The sequence below is a fragment of the Phasianus colchicus genome, chromosome 15 (assembly GCF_987193195.1).
Source record: "Phasianus colchicus chromosome 15, bPhaCol1.hap1.1, whole genome shotgun sequence".
Taxonomy (NCBI): domain Eukaryota; kingdom Metazoa; phylum Chordata; class Aves; order Galliformes; family Phasianidae; genus Phasianus; species Phasianus colchicus.
Genome location: NC_143450.1, coordinates 5,976,611 through 5,991,444, shown reverse-complemented (window position 1 = coordinate 5,991,444; position 14,834 = coordinate 5,976,611). Strand labels below are relative to the sequence as shown.

The window sequence follows — 14,834 nt, the reverse complement described above, 5'->3', positions numbered from 1 at the left end:
AAACATCAGGTTTGTGTGCTGCTGGGACCTCCTGGGTAACGTTTGTTACTCAATTGACTGAGGTGAGAATTTGCCCAAGTTGCTTAACTTTTCCGGAGAGCTCATTATGATGGGTCTTCAAAGCTTCCAGAGCAGAAGTAGTCTGAGGAGTCAGAAATGCTATGCATGGTCAAGGATAAACCTGTCCTCTCCCAGAGCAGCAGGGATGGAATACTTGCTGGACTGTCTCCTTACCACAAATAGAGAAGCTCAGGTGTGCTTCACTGTTCTCATTCTTACACGGTCATTATTCCCTGTGATAAAAGGGTTGGCCCAATGGGAATTTAAAGAATATAAATTTTGATACCATTAAAAAAAAAAAAAAAAAATCACCAAAGGAATTTAGTACTTATTTCCACATTCCATTATTATTTTGCATTGTATGAATTTCTTAGCTGGAACTATAAAATGCTGTATTTGGCATTTGTGCATTTACTGCTTTGTCTCCTCCAACACATAACTGTACTAGCTGGAGACAAAGCAGGACATTATGCAGCTAAAGTTTTTGTTTTGTGCATCAGTTTCTCTTTTTAGGTGTTTTGTTTGTTTACTTTCCTAATTAGTTTTAGTTTCTTTGTTATTTTATTCTCCTTTTCTCTTGATCAGCTATCAGAAGACTCACATGCTAAGCCATGAAATGTTCTGCTTTGTTTTTGCAGTAGCATTTGTCTCTCTGGGAAGAATCTGAGTTTGTTTTACTGGCAACTATGAAATCACCACTGGGTCTGTCATGTGGTTATGCTGCAGATGGTTTGCATGAGTTGCTTGTTTCAACTGCATGAAATATCCCTTTGGACTCTGCTGTGATTCTAAGGAATATATGCACTATTGGCCACATGAAAACAAAATCATGTTTTACTTGTCTGTGACATTAATCCTTGCTAGCTATAGGTTCAGTTTGATGGTACAGCTGCTTCTTCGGGTGAGGGAGGCAAGATGTACCAGTGGGATGCAATAGTAAGCTGTAACGAACCTTTCACAGGCATCATACAGCCCGACTTAACCTCAGGAGAGATCGTTGCTTGTAGTCAAGGATGGATGGAAAAGAAAATCCTCACACAGAAGTTTATATCAAGTGTTGTACCAAAAAGGAAACTTCTTTCCCTGAATGGATGACCGATAGAAGTTGTTCCAGATAAATATGTAAAACAATTTTCCCTTCTGCAGTAATTTTTGAACAAAGTTTTTTTTCAGTTTCAGTAGAGAAATATGTACAACTAGGGGCTGTGGCAGTCAAGCTGCTTTTTCTCTGTAGAGTAACATTTCTTATATGAAGTTGTGCTTGATGTGAAAGCCACAGACAATGCTGCAGCTTGTTGCTGATGGCTCGTCCCTCTTCTCTTTTCCCAGGCATATGCATATACAAATTCTTGTTATGACAGTAGGTATTTTAAATGCCAAAAAACTCATGTTACTTTGAACAAGAGAAGCTTGTAACACTTTCATGTGCATCATGGCTCAAAAAGAGATTACAGATCAGCCAAAATTGCTAATAATGTAATATTTCACACAGGAAACAATATGTTGAGGAGGAGTTGTTACTCTGTTTATGAATTTAAGACTCGTGAAAGGTGCTCACTTATTGAATCCAAAGTTTTCTACTTAATTATTGTTATCCAGAGACAGCAGGACATTGTAGTTGGAGATGGCAAGGCAGTTTTTCTAAAAAGTTGGTTCTCCATTTACATATTTAAAGAGATGGACAGACTTTCAAATACTCTCATTAAGTGAGACAGTGACTGCCTTCAGATGTCTGGACAGAAATGTCAGGAGGGGAGGAGCTCTTGAGAGATGCATCCCCCTGTTCTTCCCTTCTCAAATGTTAAAAAAAAAAAAAAAATCATATAATATACATTTTTGTTACTCGTACTCATTATTTAGTTGGCTCAGAGATCTTTAAATGAATATATTTCATACTATTTTTAAAATGCTGAATATTTCAGATTTGAGAGATGGATGCAATGTTGAGTATTAAAACGGGATTTTTAAATTTGACATCACCTGCAGGCATGGTGCAAACAGAACAGAAGGCAGCCCCTGGGCAAATGAGATACAGAAAATGCAGATGAGGTGGACAGGACATTGGAATGTCAGTCTTAACTTGTGGAGCAGATACAGAAGTTTATTACTAGAATTGTTTCCATGAAAGAGAAGTAGATTTGGATTGAAAATAGCAAACCATTTCAGTTACAATAGCTGGCATTCCTGCTTTTAAAAAGGTGACTTTCATCCCATTGCACAGCCTTGAAACATTTGCTGGCAGATTTTGGTGCAAGACCCAGCTTGTTTCAGCATCAGGTATCAGCTGCCTGTAGCTGAGGGCAGAGGTCAGTTCTGAGAGCTCTGTGTGTTCCAGTGAGAGGATATGAAACCTTACGCTATAACAAATTACAAGATATAAACGTTGCGTCTTCATTGTTTCCTTCTTCCCTACTTGATAGACAAAGTTAGAAATTAAATGGGGGGAAAAAAATGCCGCACACCTATATATATATACACACACACACATATATATATATAAATAGAACTTGCATTTTCTTGTTGAGTAGAAGTTGCTACGTGAACTCTTTGGGCTGGGAAGAGGTGTGAGGTGGGCAAGTCCCTCTGAAGGGCTAAGCTCTCCATTCTGGAGGAGCAACTCTCTGTAAAGGCATAGCTGTAGCAGTGCCTGCCAAGCACAGTGCCAGCTGCTCTCTGCTGCGTGGCCTTGGGACTGGAGCACAGTCACGCAGCAGTGGTCTGACGCTTCAAATCTGGAGCTTTTGCCCATGGCAGCTTTACTTTATTTGTGTGGAAATTGCTCAGCTCTGACATTTATAGCCTGATTGTTGCTCGCTCTGCTCAGATCCTTCTCTGATCTATTGATCTTTGCTTTATTTTCTATCAACAAAGTGTTCCACATTCATTTATAAATCCTTTTAAATTAGCAAAAGTCATCACCATAATATTTTGATATAAATTGGACATTTACAAATTGCTGAAATGGTGTGCTATCAGTCGGGAGAATCATGACCCAACTCAAATCTTAGAAGCATTCATCTGAAAGAAATACCTCACAACCAAACTTACAGTGTGGGCTCACAGTCCGATTTTGTTTTTAAATTTTACCAGCAGGACTGGAAAAGCAGCCAGATTTGGCTGAGAGGTGTCTTGTGCAGAGCTGGAGAATGCAGTTCTTTGGTTTTATCTCACAGTATTCTGGGTATGACACTATGGCATATTTGCTGTGTTGAGCTGATAGGAGTCTCTGGTGCTGTATCACCACTAAGCTCAGAACTGGTAGATCTGTGTCTGTACTTCTGTCTTCAGCACCAGATAGAAATTCAGAAAAGCAGATCATGTAGAAATCACAGCAGAAGCTTGTATGTATAAAATAGTTGTGCTATTAAATATAGCAGTAAATCTCAGATCAGGTTCTAATTGATCAGAGAACTGATCAATATTTGCTTGCGTTAATCATGTCAAATGCAGACTAAATTGACAGTGACTAAAATTTGCTAATTTAAGCACTTGGAAAGTTCAGCAGCAATTTTAAATAAGTTTAGGAGCTACAGTCTGTGTCTCAGTTGATGTATGGCTGTATTACTAGTCATAATGACAGTTATATGTCTTCATATTTACCAATGCTAGAGCTACATTCTGCAATGAGAGAATGATTTCTGTTCTAACACACACAGATTATCCTATTCTCATTTTAAGAAAATAGGGAAAGTGAGATTTCTCACTTGTAAAAGATGATGCTGGTGGGACTTATAATGTGCTGATCACAATATTAATATACTGTGCAAAACACAGAAAAATATCTTGCCAATAGCTTCATGAGCAAAGAGGGATTTGTTTCGTTTACAAAGTTTCAGACCTAAGACACTACCTATCACTTAGAGAAAGGAAAGAAAGGGAACAAGAAGAAAGGAGGTCCTGTTGGAAATGTTACTTGGATTTCTTCAGATAACGTGGAAGCATAAAACAGTAGGAGAAAAAAGTTTTACAGGAACTGTTTACTTATTAACCAAGGCACATAACCTGACTTGTACTCTGGAAATGGATCAGACGTGCTGGCAAAAGATCAAGGATCATATAGAAACTTAATATGATTTGCCATTTTCAAATGGGATTCTTTCTTATAACTGTTGAGAAGTACTCATTGATTGCTGCCATAAAGGGAAGAAACAGCCACTCCCCATGAGGCACAAATTAACAGTAGTTTGCAGAAAATACTGGAATTCATGTTGGAAGCCGACAAGTAAGAATAACAAAAAAACAAACAAACAAACAAAAAAAAAAAACATTACTGCATGAATAAGAACTTCTTATTGCTCCTTAAATAACACTTTTAGAGCAATTTGGAACTGAGCTAGTTTGCTGACAAATGCTTGCTGGAAATAGAATTGTTAAGGTTTTGTTTCGTTTTTTAAGCACATCTGAATTTTAAGAAGAGAATGTATAAAAGAGGAGAAGAATAATTCAAGAATTTATATACAGAAAAATGAAAAAGAAAATAGGAAACAAGTGCTAAAGAGAGAAAAAGTCATGAGATTGAAAATGAACTTATCTTTAGCATTTACCATTTCTCCTAGGAACTTACCATTATTTCCAGCTGGTGTTTTTATTAAAGGCTCTACAGAATGCAAAACATTTCAAGAACTTGTAATGTGTTTTCCCACTGTTTATTCCTCCTAATTTAGTTGTTCAGTCATAAACATAAAAAGATGCATAAAATTTCCTCAAGCTGTAGATATAGTCAAAAATTGGTGATTGGAAGAATTGTAATAGAATTCCTATCCTCTGCTCGCATTTCTGGAGGATCAATAAAACTAAGGAAATAAAAGAATTCGGTAGCTATTAAAATTGGTAATAAAAATGTTTTTGCTATTCTCTGTGACTTCTTCAGTAAGTGTCAGCATCGGAAACATTTTTATTTTTCTCAAACCAGTATATTCACAATCGGAAGTTAATGTTGTAGAAGTAAGGATTATGCAGCTGGAAGATTAGACAAAACACAAATGTAGGCATTGAAGACGTGGCACAGCAGATGCCATTATAGCTTCAAAAGTCAAGTTCAAGATGAGCTTGACATGGTGCCCCTTGGTGTAGGGCATGCTCGGGGATCCCAGCTGTCTGTATTATGTAATATCACAATCCTTTCCTTTGCAAAGTTGTCATGTTTTTGTACATAATTTTTCATTAATGGAATAGATGGGTATCACAGGTGTGATGGATGTTGTCCATTCTTTAGGATAATCCATATTAAACTGCTGCCTTAGTTGTCTTACATACTTGTAAACTAGGGGTAATGCTTTTATGTCTGCAGTTCATTCTGTTGTTGCTGGAATAGATGCTTTGATTGACTGCAAAATATTCTAGAAGTTATTTTTGTCATTTTGGGGTGAGTGTGGTGGGTCTATCCCACGCTGGATAAGGAGGGCATTTTATAAGTAGCACTAGAGGTAATTGTCCTTCAAATAAACTCAAAAAATATTTGAAATTATATTTTGTTACCTCAAAATAGTTTCTCAGTAGTTGATGTTGAAGTTAAATTGTATATGTCATCCTTTTTCCAGAGAAGATTCTCATTCTCCTAAAAAGAATATGTATTAATTTTTAAAGTCATATTTACAAGTAACCTACATAAGACCTGCTGATGTCTTGAATTTTCATAAACCATCCTCTTATGAATTACAAATTCATAAGATGTCTCAGTAATTGTAGCTTGGGTATTTGAATGCATCATGGCTACTCTTGGTGCAATGCATTTTCCATTATAAATAAGATAGTGCTTATAAGGCCTGTCTCTCAGGTCACTGAATTCCAACATCAATGACTGCAGTAAACAACGTATTGTCTCCATTTAAAAGACATTCAGTTTAGAAACAAAATAAATGATACAACCCTGGCTTATTCTTCATCCATTCTTAATGTACTTTAATATTTTAATTTCCTAAAAATATTGTATTGCACAAAAGTCCTATTTATTGGTGGAAGCAGTGAGCAGAAGCCTATACTTGAATACATAACTGAATATATAGTGCTTGAACAGTAACCCTCAATGAGTCTAATAGCAAAAAATGACTTGTGCTGTTACAGTTCATAAAGCCTCGATCTTCTAATGAGGAAGCCTTACCATGAGCTTTATACAACTGGGATCTAAAGTATTTAACATTACCAGTCCTTTGAATGCAGTTTAAAGTAGTGTCTTTAACTGTTTTCTAACCTATACCAGAACTGAATAGCCCAGCTTAAGTGCTTTCATTTTCTGCTTAGTATTTCACTCAGTGTATTTGAATGTGGTTTTTATCCATAATATATAAACTGTCATTTACATTTTCTTTAAAGTGTTTAGTGCAATTTGAGACTCATTCTGAATTATGTTGAGAGCGTTACATGATCACAGTTACTTACACTGCATATTGTCATCTCCTTGCATGCAAGTTAATTTGCAAGAGTACTCAAACTGATAATTGAGCTGTTTAAAACAGCTGTACGTGTGCTGTGTTGTATGTCATGGAAAACATGCAAATATTAATTCCAGTTCGTAGAGCGCAGAATGTGCAGCTCTTCAGATTTGGATGGCCCAATTTTTCACGTACAAAGATTCATCAGAAGCCTTATGAAACCATTTAGTTCATCTGCGAAATGTCACAAAATGAGTTTTCATATTGTAAAGATTACTGATCCAAATCACAATCCCAGATGTTTATCTTTAATAAAAAGACACTTCTAAAAATTTGGGTTATTAAGCTATTGTAGGGCTTGGGGATGTGAAGTTGATTGTCTTTATGTGAGCAAGCAAAGCTATTCGCTGCCCCCCTGCTTAGTTTCCAGGCTCAGCTTCTAAAGATGAAGTTCGTCTGTTAAGATCATTCATCTATTAAAAACACAAACACAAACAAACAAACAAACAAACAAAACAGGAAATAAGGAAATCAGTCAGATATACTGTTATTATTATATGGGTAGCTAATGAGAAAGGAACAAATTACTGTGAGTTCCAGAATTTTTATTACATCTACTAATGTCTTCTCTATTTAAGTGCATATAAAACAAACAAAACATCAGATTTAATATATACATGTAATTGGTAATCTAATAAAAACGTTAGACCTTATGCCATTTTTTTTACACGTCATTCACCCTTTTGTTATTATAGTGATATTCTTCATTGTGAGAGAAACACAATAGGAACTTTCATATTATTATTAAAAAAAAAAAAAGTCAAATTCACAGAGCAGTTATTCACTGCGGTTGTCTGTAATCTTCCAGAATCTTTTTTCTTTGTGTGTGGATACTTTCTTATAAGTACGTTAATGAAGAATAAATCTAAACAAGATAAGAAGAGAAAATTGGAAGCCTTCTCAATACGTTTTGTTCCCCACAGCAGGAATTACAAAATAATTTTGTTTATTTTTTCCAGTTCTTTGCTGTTGCTCAGCCAACACCTGAGGGATCACAAACGAACCTGGGAGTAAGTAATTAAAATTCAAAGCTTCAACATTCAGACACTTTTACACTTTCTTTTGCTTCCAACTTGCAAGAAATTTTCCAGACAGGCTTTTAATTAACAGGTGAGTCTAATTGATATGTGAGCTTTTTGTAAATGGAAAGGATATCAGTGAGCAGTAAGGGAGGAGTTTTTCCTACTCGTGTTTTAAGAGCATTAGCTTATTTGCATGTTTATGTTTCTGTTTTCTGAATCCATTTTCTTTAATGAAAAAATAAAGTGGAATTTCTAAATGTTGAATAGAGCAGAGAAAGAGTTTACCAGAGTGATGACTAACTTTCACAGCATCTCCTAGTGTGAAACTGCACGCTGGATATGCCTGACAGGTTAGCCTGCTGTGTTTATTAAAAAGTAAGAGTGATGGAAATTCATAGCACTGTAAGCAATCTGTTGTGTTTAGCTAAACTATGTATGATTTTACTAGGTTGAAACTAATTTAACCTAACTTTACCATCTAAAATACAAATGTCAGGTCAGAATTAGCCTTGTGGACTCCTGTTTCAGTGTATGTGGAGTCACAAGAGTTGTCAAACCCACCTTAGTGTTGAAAAGAGTCACCTTCTGCAGGTGGAGAAATGCCTGCCTTCCAAATGCTTTAATTTAGACAACACGGATTCCCTAACATTTACCATGATCCTTCTGCTCTGCAGTTTAGGACTGTTGCTTTATTTCTTTGGTTGTCGTTTCGCCTACCAAAGGCTTGGAATTGCAGGAGTGGCTAGAGTTTTGGGGGCTTTTTGAATGGTGGATGGTTTTTGAACGAGTCCAACATCGTGTTAAATCAGATAACGTGCTGTTTGTTTTCAAGCCAAGTATCTTAAAATCCTAAGCCATGCTGTGCTCTGAAAATGTTTTATGAGTTAAATAAGCAGCCAGCCAAAGAGTTTCTTGTGTAGGCAGTAGTAGGACAGCACCCACGTTTGATCATGGAAAGATTCCTTCATCATCATCACTGCTTGAGCATGTGAGTCTGGTGGGAGAGTTGGTGAGAAAATATTACTACAGTTAATGTGTTCTTTATACAATAACTCTTGACTGAGCTCCATATTTTAATCATTGCTCCTCTTTTTGAGTATTTGTTGCCATTTTTATTTCACTCAGCAGGCATAGAAGTTTGTAAGCAAATGATCTCTACCTTAAGCAACAGTGACCTTAATGGGCATTTCATACAAAATTGACTTATAGCTGAACTGTGCAAGAATATTTATGTAAGAATATTTATATAATTTGTTCATCCGAATACAGTCTAGCTCTTCTATGATATTGTTTCATCTGTCTTTGTGAAGTATGATCTTTCAAGGAAGAAAAATGTGGAGATTATTTAAAAACAACAACAACAACAAAACAATTTTGCTTTTCAATAAGGTATATATTTTATAATAAACCTTAAAATAATTCCAGCCTCTGAGAGCATTTTTAGAATTTCCCATCCTATGACCATTGCGTAATTTCTTGTAAGCAGAACTAAGGGTGTGGTAAATTACAGCGTTTATGCATTTATAAAGAAAAATCAAGCAGTTTTTTTTCCTGCAGATTATACCAGATACACATTTTAGGAAGAATGCCAAACTATCTTTCCAAGGACATGGGTGTCCAGTACAAAATTCATCCCCTCTTTCTACAATGGAACCAGAAATAGTCTTTCCCCTGGGCTTTCCTCTGCGACAGAAACAGAAGAATGTTTTTCTCTTTGTGTGTTAATCAGTAGAGAGCAGCATCTCATACGCAGCACACTTAAGCTCTCCTGTATCACATTCTTCTGGTCGTGTGGTAGTTTTTGTGTACCACAGCTTCTGTTTGGTTTGTGTTTGACAGTGAGGCAGGGGTTTCTTTCATGGTTGTGTTTTTTTTGTTCCTTTTTTTTTTTTTTTTTCCCATCTACATTTGTATCTGTTGATTACTTGAAATAGGCAAAGACAAGAATGCTGTCAATGGCCCAAATGTATCCTCTTGCCTGATGGTTCTTGACTTCATAACCTTACAGTCTGTTCATGAGTATTAGAAAAGGGAAAGATCTGGCTATAGAAGTTCTCCAATTCCTAGTGGCTGAAACAACTCCCATCTTTTTTATTTGCTACACGCCATTGATTTGCTGCATGTATTTATTATATGCCAAGCAGCTCACTCTGTTATAATTTGGAGGAAAATGGTGTACTAGGCACACCAGTGGCAGAATGTCACCAAGCATCCGGGAGGCTGATCTAAGTCTCTCTTTGGGACTGATCCAGGGATCAGAGAGTAAAGGCTTAAAGCCACCTTTAACTTCCCAGGAGCTGAATTGGGCATCATCATGCTAACCCAAAGAGCTGGCTCAAAGCTTTATGAAATTGTAGAATATGTGAAAGCAAGCTGTGAAGACTTAATCCAGATAATATCACAGTGGTATAACGATGGACTGGGGCAGCAACTGGGAGATTTGGCAGGGAATATGTCTGCAAAATGGCCAGCATTTCTTTCTTCAGAGTTGTTATTTCATTGTTAAAATAAAAGATAGGCTGTTAAAAAACAAATATTTTCAAAGTATTTCACCAGATACTAAACAATGAGCACTGCTGTACACTGGGAAACAAATTAATGAATCAAACATTGCAGTACTATCCACAGGGGCTCGTTTAAAAGCAAATGCATGACAGAGCTGGAAACCAGCTTAAATGCAAATGAGGTGATGTGATGAAATCTGTAATGTTTGATTCATTAATTTGTCTCTCATCGTACAGCAGTGATCATTGTTTAGCATGTACAACTAATGAAAAACCCTAAGAAACAGGGAACTTCAACTTTCTAGAATAGCTTTACTTTAACAGAGAAGTTGCCATGTGGTCATCATAAAATATGATTATGTGAGATCCTTGCTGCATCTGTAGCAATCGGTTTTTGTTGTTTTTTTTTTTAAAGTAATATTTAATATACATTCTATTTTTCTTGTTATGCAGGCTAGCAGATGGAAAGAAGGAGAGCCAACATCATATGATCTGCTAGCTTTCCAAGGGCCACCAGCAGCTAATATGTTATAGTTAAAAGGAGAAAAACACTTGAAAAAATAAAATCTTGGCAGTGTGCTGAAGTAGAAGTGCGTTGCCCCAGCCATCATTAGACTCGGTGACTTTCCAGATTTCAATCCACTGTGAAAACAAGATTGAATGCCTGAAGGGTGAGGTATAGGGGGTCAACTTATTGTTTTCTTTCTATAGAAGTTAAGCTATTAAATATCAGTTCTGGTAGACATTTTGGAAACGTATATTAAATATTGCGCAGTTTACCTCCGCCTATCACCATGTTTCTGTTCACAGTCATTGCACGCATGACTGTAACATTTGAGAAAAGAGGACAGGAAATGATTGTCAGGTTAAATGGCTGCTGTAAAACATACCATAAAATGTTGCAATTTGGACTGCAGTAATGAAGAAAATTTTACCTGGGTCAGTCTCAGTATTTACAGCCACAAGTAAGGAATTTTGTACAGTTTTGTTTTTATTAAAATTCATCAATCCGATGGCTTTCATTACTAAGAGTCGTTTTTGAGAGATGATGGTAGTAGCCTCGTAGTGTACCAGGAAATAAGAAAAACAGGTCTTTTGTAGCTCATCATGAGCACATTGTAAAGAATTGGCTCAGTTAGGATTCACATTTTTGAGATTCTTGTTCCAAATCCAAACTCCACGCATTAGGAAAATCTGTCTATTTATTTCCATTCTGTATCTACAATAAGATGACATTTAGGCACATTCAGCGCTAAGTACCTTGCAGGTACCTCTAGGAATTGAAATCTACAATTAACCATGCAGCTTGTACACTCTTGATTCGAACATACCAATTTTTATCATGTCAACCTATGAAGATGTGATTCATTCACTGATTTCTTAGCCATCTTTTTCTTAAAGAACAAATAAGTTCTCTTGGCTTTTTTGAGATTACAAGCAATGTTATATCACATATTTTCTTTTGTAATACAGCTAGCTCTTGAATTCAACTAAAAACAATTATTATGTCATTTGTAACTATTTGTACATATAAAGGATCTTTTCCCATGGAAATGAGTGTCTCAGTCAACTCCTAGTAAGGCTGGTCCTGTTATAAACATAATTCTTTTTTTCATACAATACTACATACTGAACAAAAGTACTGCGTACTTTTTCAAAGTCTACCAAAATCCCTTGAAAAGGGTTGTTAGAAACATATGAATTGTGACTGAGATTTTCTTCAAAAGTTTCTGGAGTATGCTGTTACTACATGGGCACCTAAGGGTTCTTTCATACTGTATGGTTACTGTTGAGTCCCGGCCTGACCCACTGATTGAGCACCTGGGGAAAGGACCCGGTCAGCCCTGGGAGCACAGGTGCCTGGCTGCACCTCTCTTAGACCTCATTTAAGGGCTGACTGGCAGTGGGGTAAGGTTTCTGATTGGAGATCCGTCTTTTGTGAAGTTTTTCCTGTGAGCCTCAATCGTCAGAGACTGATGAGAACTTTTCCTTTCCCATGGTAACATTTTTCTATTCACATTAGTCTCCTTGTTATTACATCTCTTGTGTTACCATTCCACTGTGTTGGTCTTTGTGATTGTTACACATGTGGAATAAAGTGTGGGGAGGTAATTTTGGAAAACAAACCAAATCCAGCTGCAAAGATAATAGGAAGTGAATTCCTTGTAAATTTTCCTATCTGTTTTCGTTTATTGTTGAATGAGTGTTAGGCTTGATATTTTACTTGAATCTCTTTTTCTGTACTCTGTAAGCCACTTAGGTTTTTTAACCTTCCCAGTGTATTAGAGTCCTTTTCAGCCTTCCATCCTGTCTTACTGTAATTCAATGTTACGTGTCTTCTCTGAGTTCAAATTATTTTAAAAATTTGTATGAGAAAAATGGATAATTTGTTAGTTCATTAATAGCTTGTTTGATTCTGCTAAAACCGGTGGTAAAAATCCTGTTTGAGTCAATGATTCAGAACCAATGCTGAAGAATGCTGTAGTGTGTTTTGCACAAAGTCTTAGCGTTATCTGCCTGTTTTGCTTTTATCCAGTTAAAAATCATTTCTTATGGATGCTTCTGAAGTTAGCAAACCATTATTTCTTGTAACATCAACGTTTTCTACCCTTACATGGGTATGATGTTTAATTACCTGCGTCCCTTTTTTGAATGCAATTCTCTCCTATTCTCTGTGACTGGAATTACAATATCAAGTGGACTTTCCACCCAAGGTACAGGCATTTGTGCTCTTTCTTTCTGTAAAAGCAGTTGTGCATTCTGTGGGTAGGTGTGAGCAGCATGATAAAGAGCTGGGCAAAGTAGCTTTTGTGCCTTCCAGCCAAGAAGTAAACTACAGGTGGTGTTAGAGATATACAGTGGGGCGAAGGATGGAGGGTTGAAGTAGTGGAAAGAACTGCAGAGATCTGACTGCTGTGATGCTGTAATATTCAATTATCTTTAATTACTAAGCTAGCTCCACCATCATGTCACCAAAGGATTATCATGGTAGTGCTCAGGACATAGAGTAAGTTGTTCTTGTGCTTGGTATTATTTTTTGGTCTTTTCTAAGTCTTTATTTATATTTTTTATTTGTGCCTATTAGATCTTTTCTTTGAAGTCCTACCTAGCGTGGTGTTTTCTCTTCAGAAACAATTTTTGCTTATCTTGAGATTCACAGCTTTGTTGTGGCTCTGATGTTGATGGAGCATTTTCTCATGGTTATGTTTATTCCCACTCACAAACCATTGTGGATGTATTGCTTCACTTCTGACTGTTGTTCTATTTCTTAGCAGCCTCTTTTCACCATCTCTTTTAGCATATCCAATCCTTTACATCAGTCTTTTGGATGCTTTAATTCCTCAGTTCTTCAACTGATGATATCACACCTGTTTGTGTTACTAGGAACAGCCAAAAAATTATAACGTGTGCGTGCTGTTCTGCTTCATGAGCGTGTTTATTAGTGAGCTAGTAATGTTGTAAGAAGTGGCTCTAGCCATTCCCTGATAGAATGTACAGAAATTACAGTATAGTAATTCAAAAATGTGTTATCTCAAAATAAGGTTTTGCGTAGGAACTTCTACTCTATTCAAGTGACAGCAGGTGGTTTTAACCAGTTAAGGAAAACTTTAAACTTTTGAAAACTTTACTTTTTAGGTTTTCAGTTATCACAGAAGCTTTACAAATCAAAAGGTGTTATTGCTAAACAATGGAACTGAATATTTTACAAGTCACGGGAGAATTTGTTTTTAGCATTTTCCATTCAATAACAAAATGTTATGCTTTAATCTTTATTCACAGTCTATTTTAATGTTATGTAAAGATGTCACAAGTGATAGTCATTGCTCCTAGCCTGCAGTCTATATCCAGGAAGATTTTTGAGTTTTTCCCCAAACGTTCATTTTGTGAAATTACTTCATAACTTAAACATTAACGTGAGGAAACAAAGGAACTGGCAATAACAGGGGAGATTTAAGATTAATAAACAAGTTGTGGTTGCTTAAAACTATTTCCAGGGTCATTGATAGCTTTGTTTAAGATCTTGTAAGAACAAGCATTGGCATGGTTTTGAAGGCTCAGATTCAGTCCAAACAGTTCCCTGGCTGCTAAAGCAAATGACGAATGTCAGTCTGAGGAGTGCAGGACAGACTTTTCCAACTAACAGAATGTTGCTGGTGATGGTTAGACAGGGCCACTGTGCTCTTAGTCCGATGGACAAGAGATTCAGTAAGGTACCATTGTTGCACAAAGGCTCAAATGGCAGGGCAGAGTATTAGTTTTACTTTTCTCGTCCTTTTTAAGGATTCCGTACTATACAGACTGAGAAATAAACAACAGAAAAGCTCACCAAATAGTTTGCTTGGAGTGTAAATAAAAGTGGAGCAATCTATTATTAAAAAATTTAAAATAATAATAATAATAAAAGCTTTTAAATTGGATTTGAGCTTTAAAATGAGACAATGAATAACACATAAGCAACACTGAGAAAATCTGCTATCACAGATTTTTCTCCATACCCGTAAGTATTCCTTAACATAGTGAAAAAATTTCCCCACCCTGAGGATGGTCCAGCCCTGAGGCATGTTGTCCAGGGAAGTTTTGTAGTCTGCACACTTGAGATTTTCATATCTGGAGTAATTCCTGCGTTGAGCTCAGGGTTGGGACAGACAACCTCCTGCTGTCCTGTGCAACCTGAATTGTTCTCTGCTTCCCTTATTGGAAACACCAGTAGGTAACTATTCAGAAACAATAATACTGATAGGCTCCCAGTTAGCACCATTCTGTGAATCAATATTAAGTCATTTCTGAAAAGAGAGGCAAGTGATTTTAGGGATAAC

General features: G+C 36.5%; 1 protein-coding gene across 4 annotated transcripts in view; it reads left to right on the top strand.

Moving 5' to 3' along the window:
* Positions 1–14,834, top strand: part of TENM2 (teneurin transmembrane protein 2) — a 979,011-nt gene that overhangs the window by 326,997 nt on the left and 637,180 nt on the right. For all 4 annotated transcript variants that reach the window (XM_090150611.1, XM_090150610.1, XM_090150609.1 and 1 more), the window contains one exon: positions 7,451–7,501. The gene's annotated coding sequence lies outside the window, so the exon portion shown is untranslated. The remainder of the gene's footprint in view (positions 1–7,450; positions 7,502–14,834) is intronic.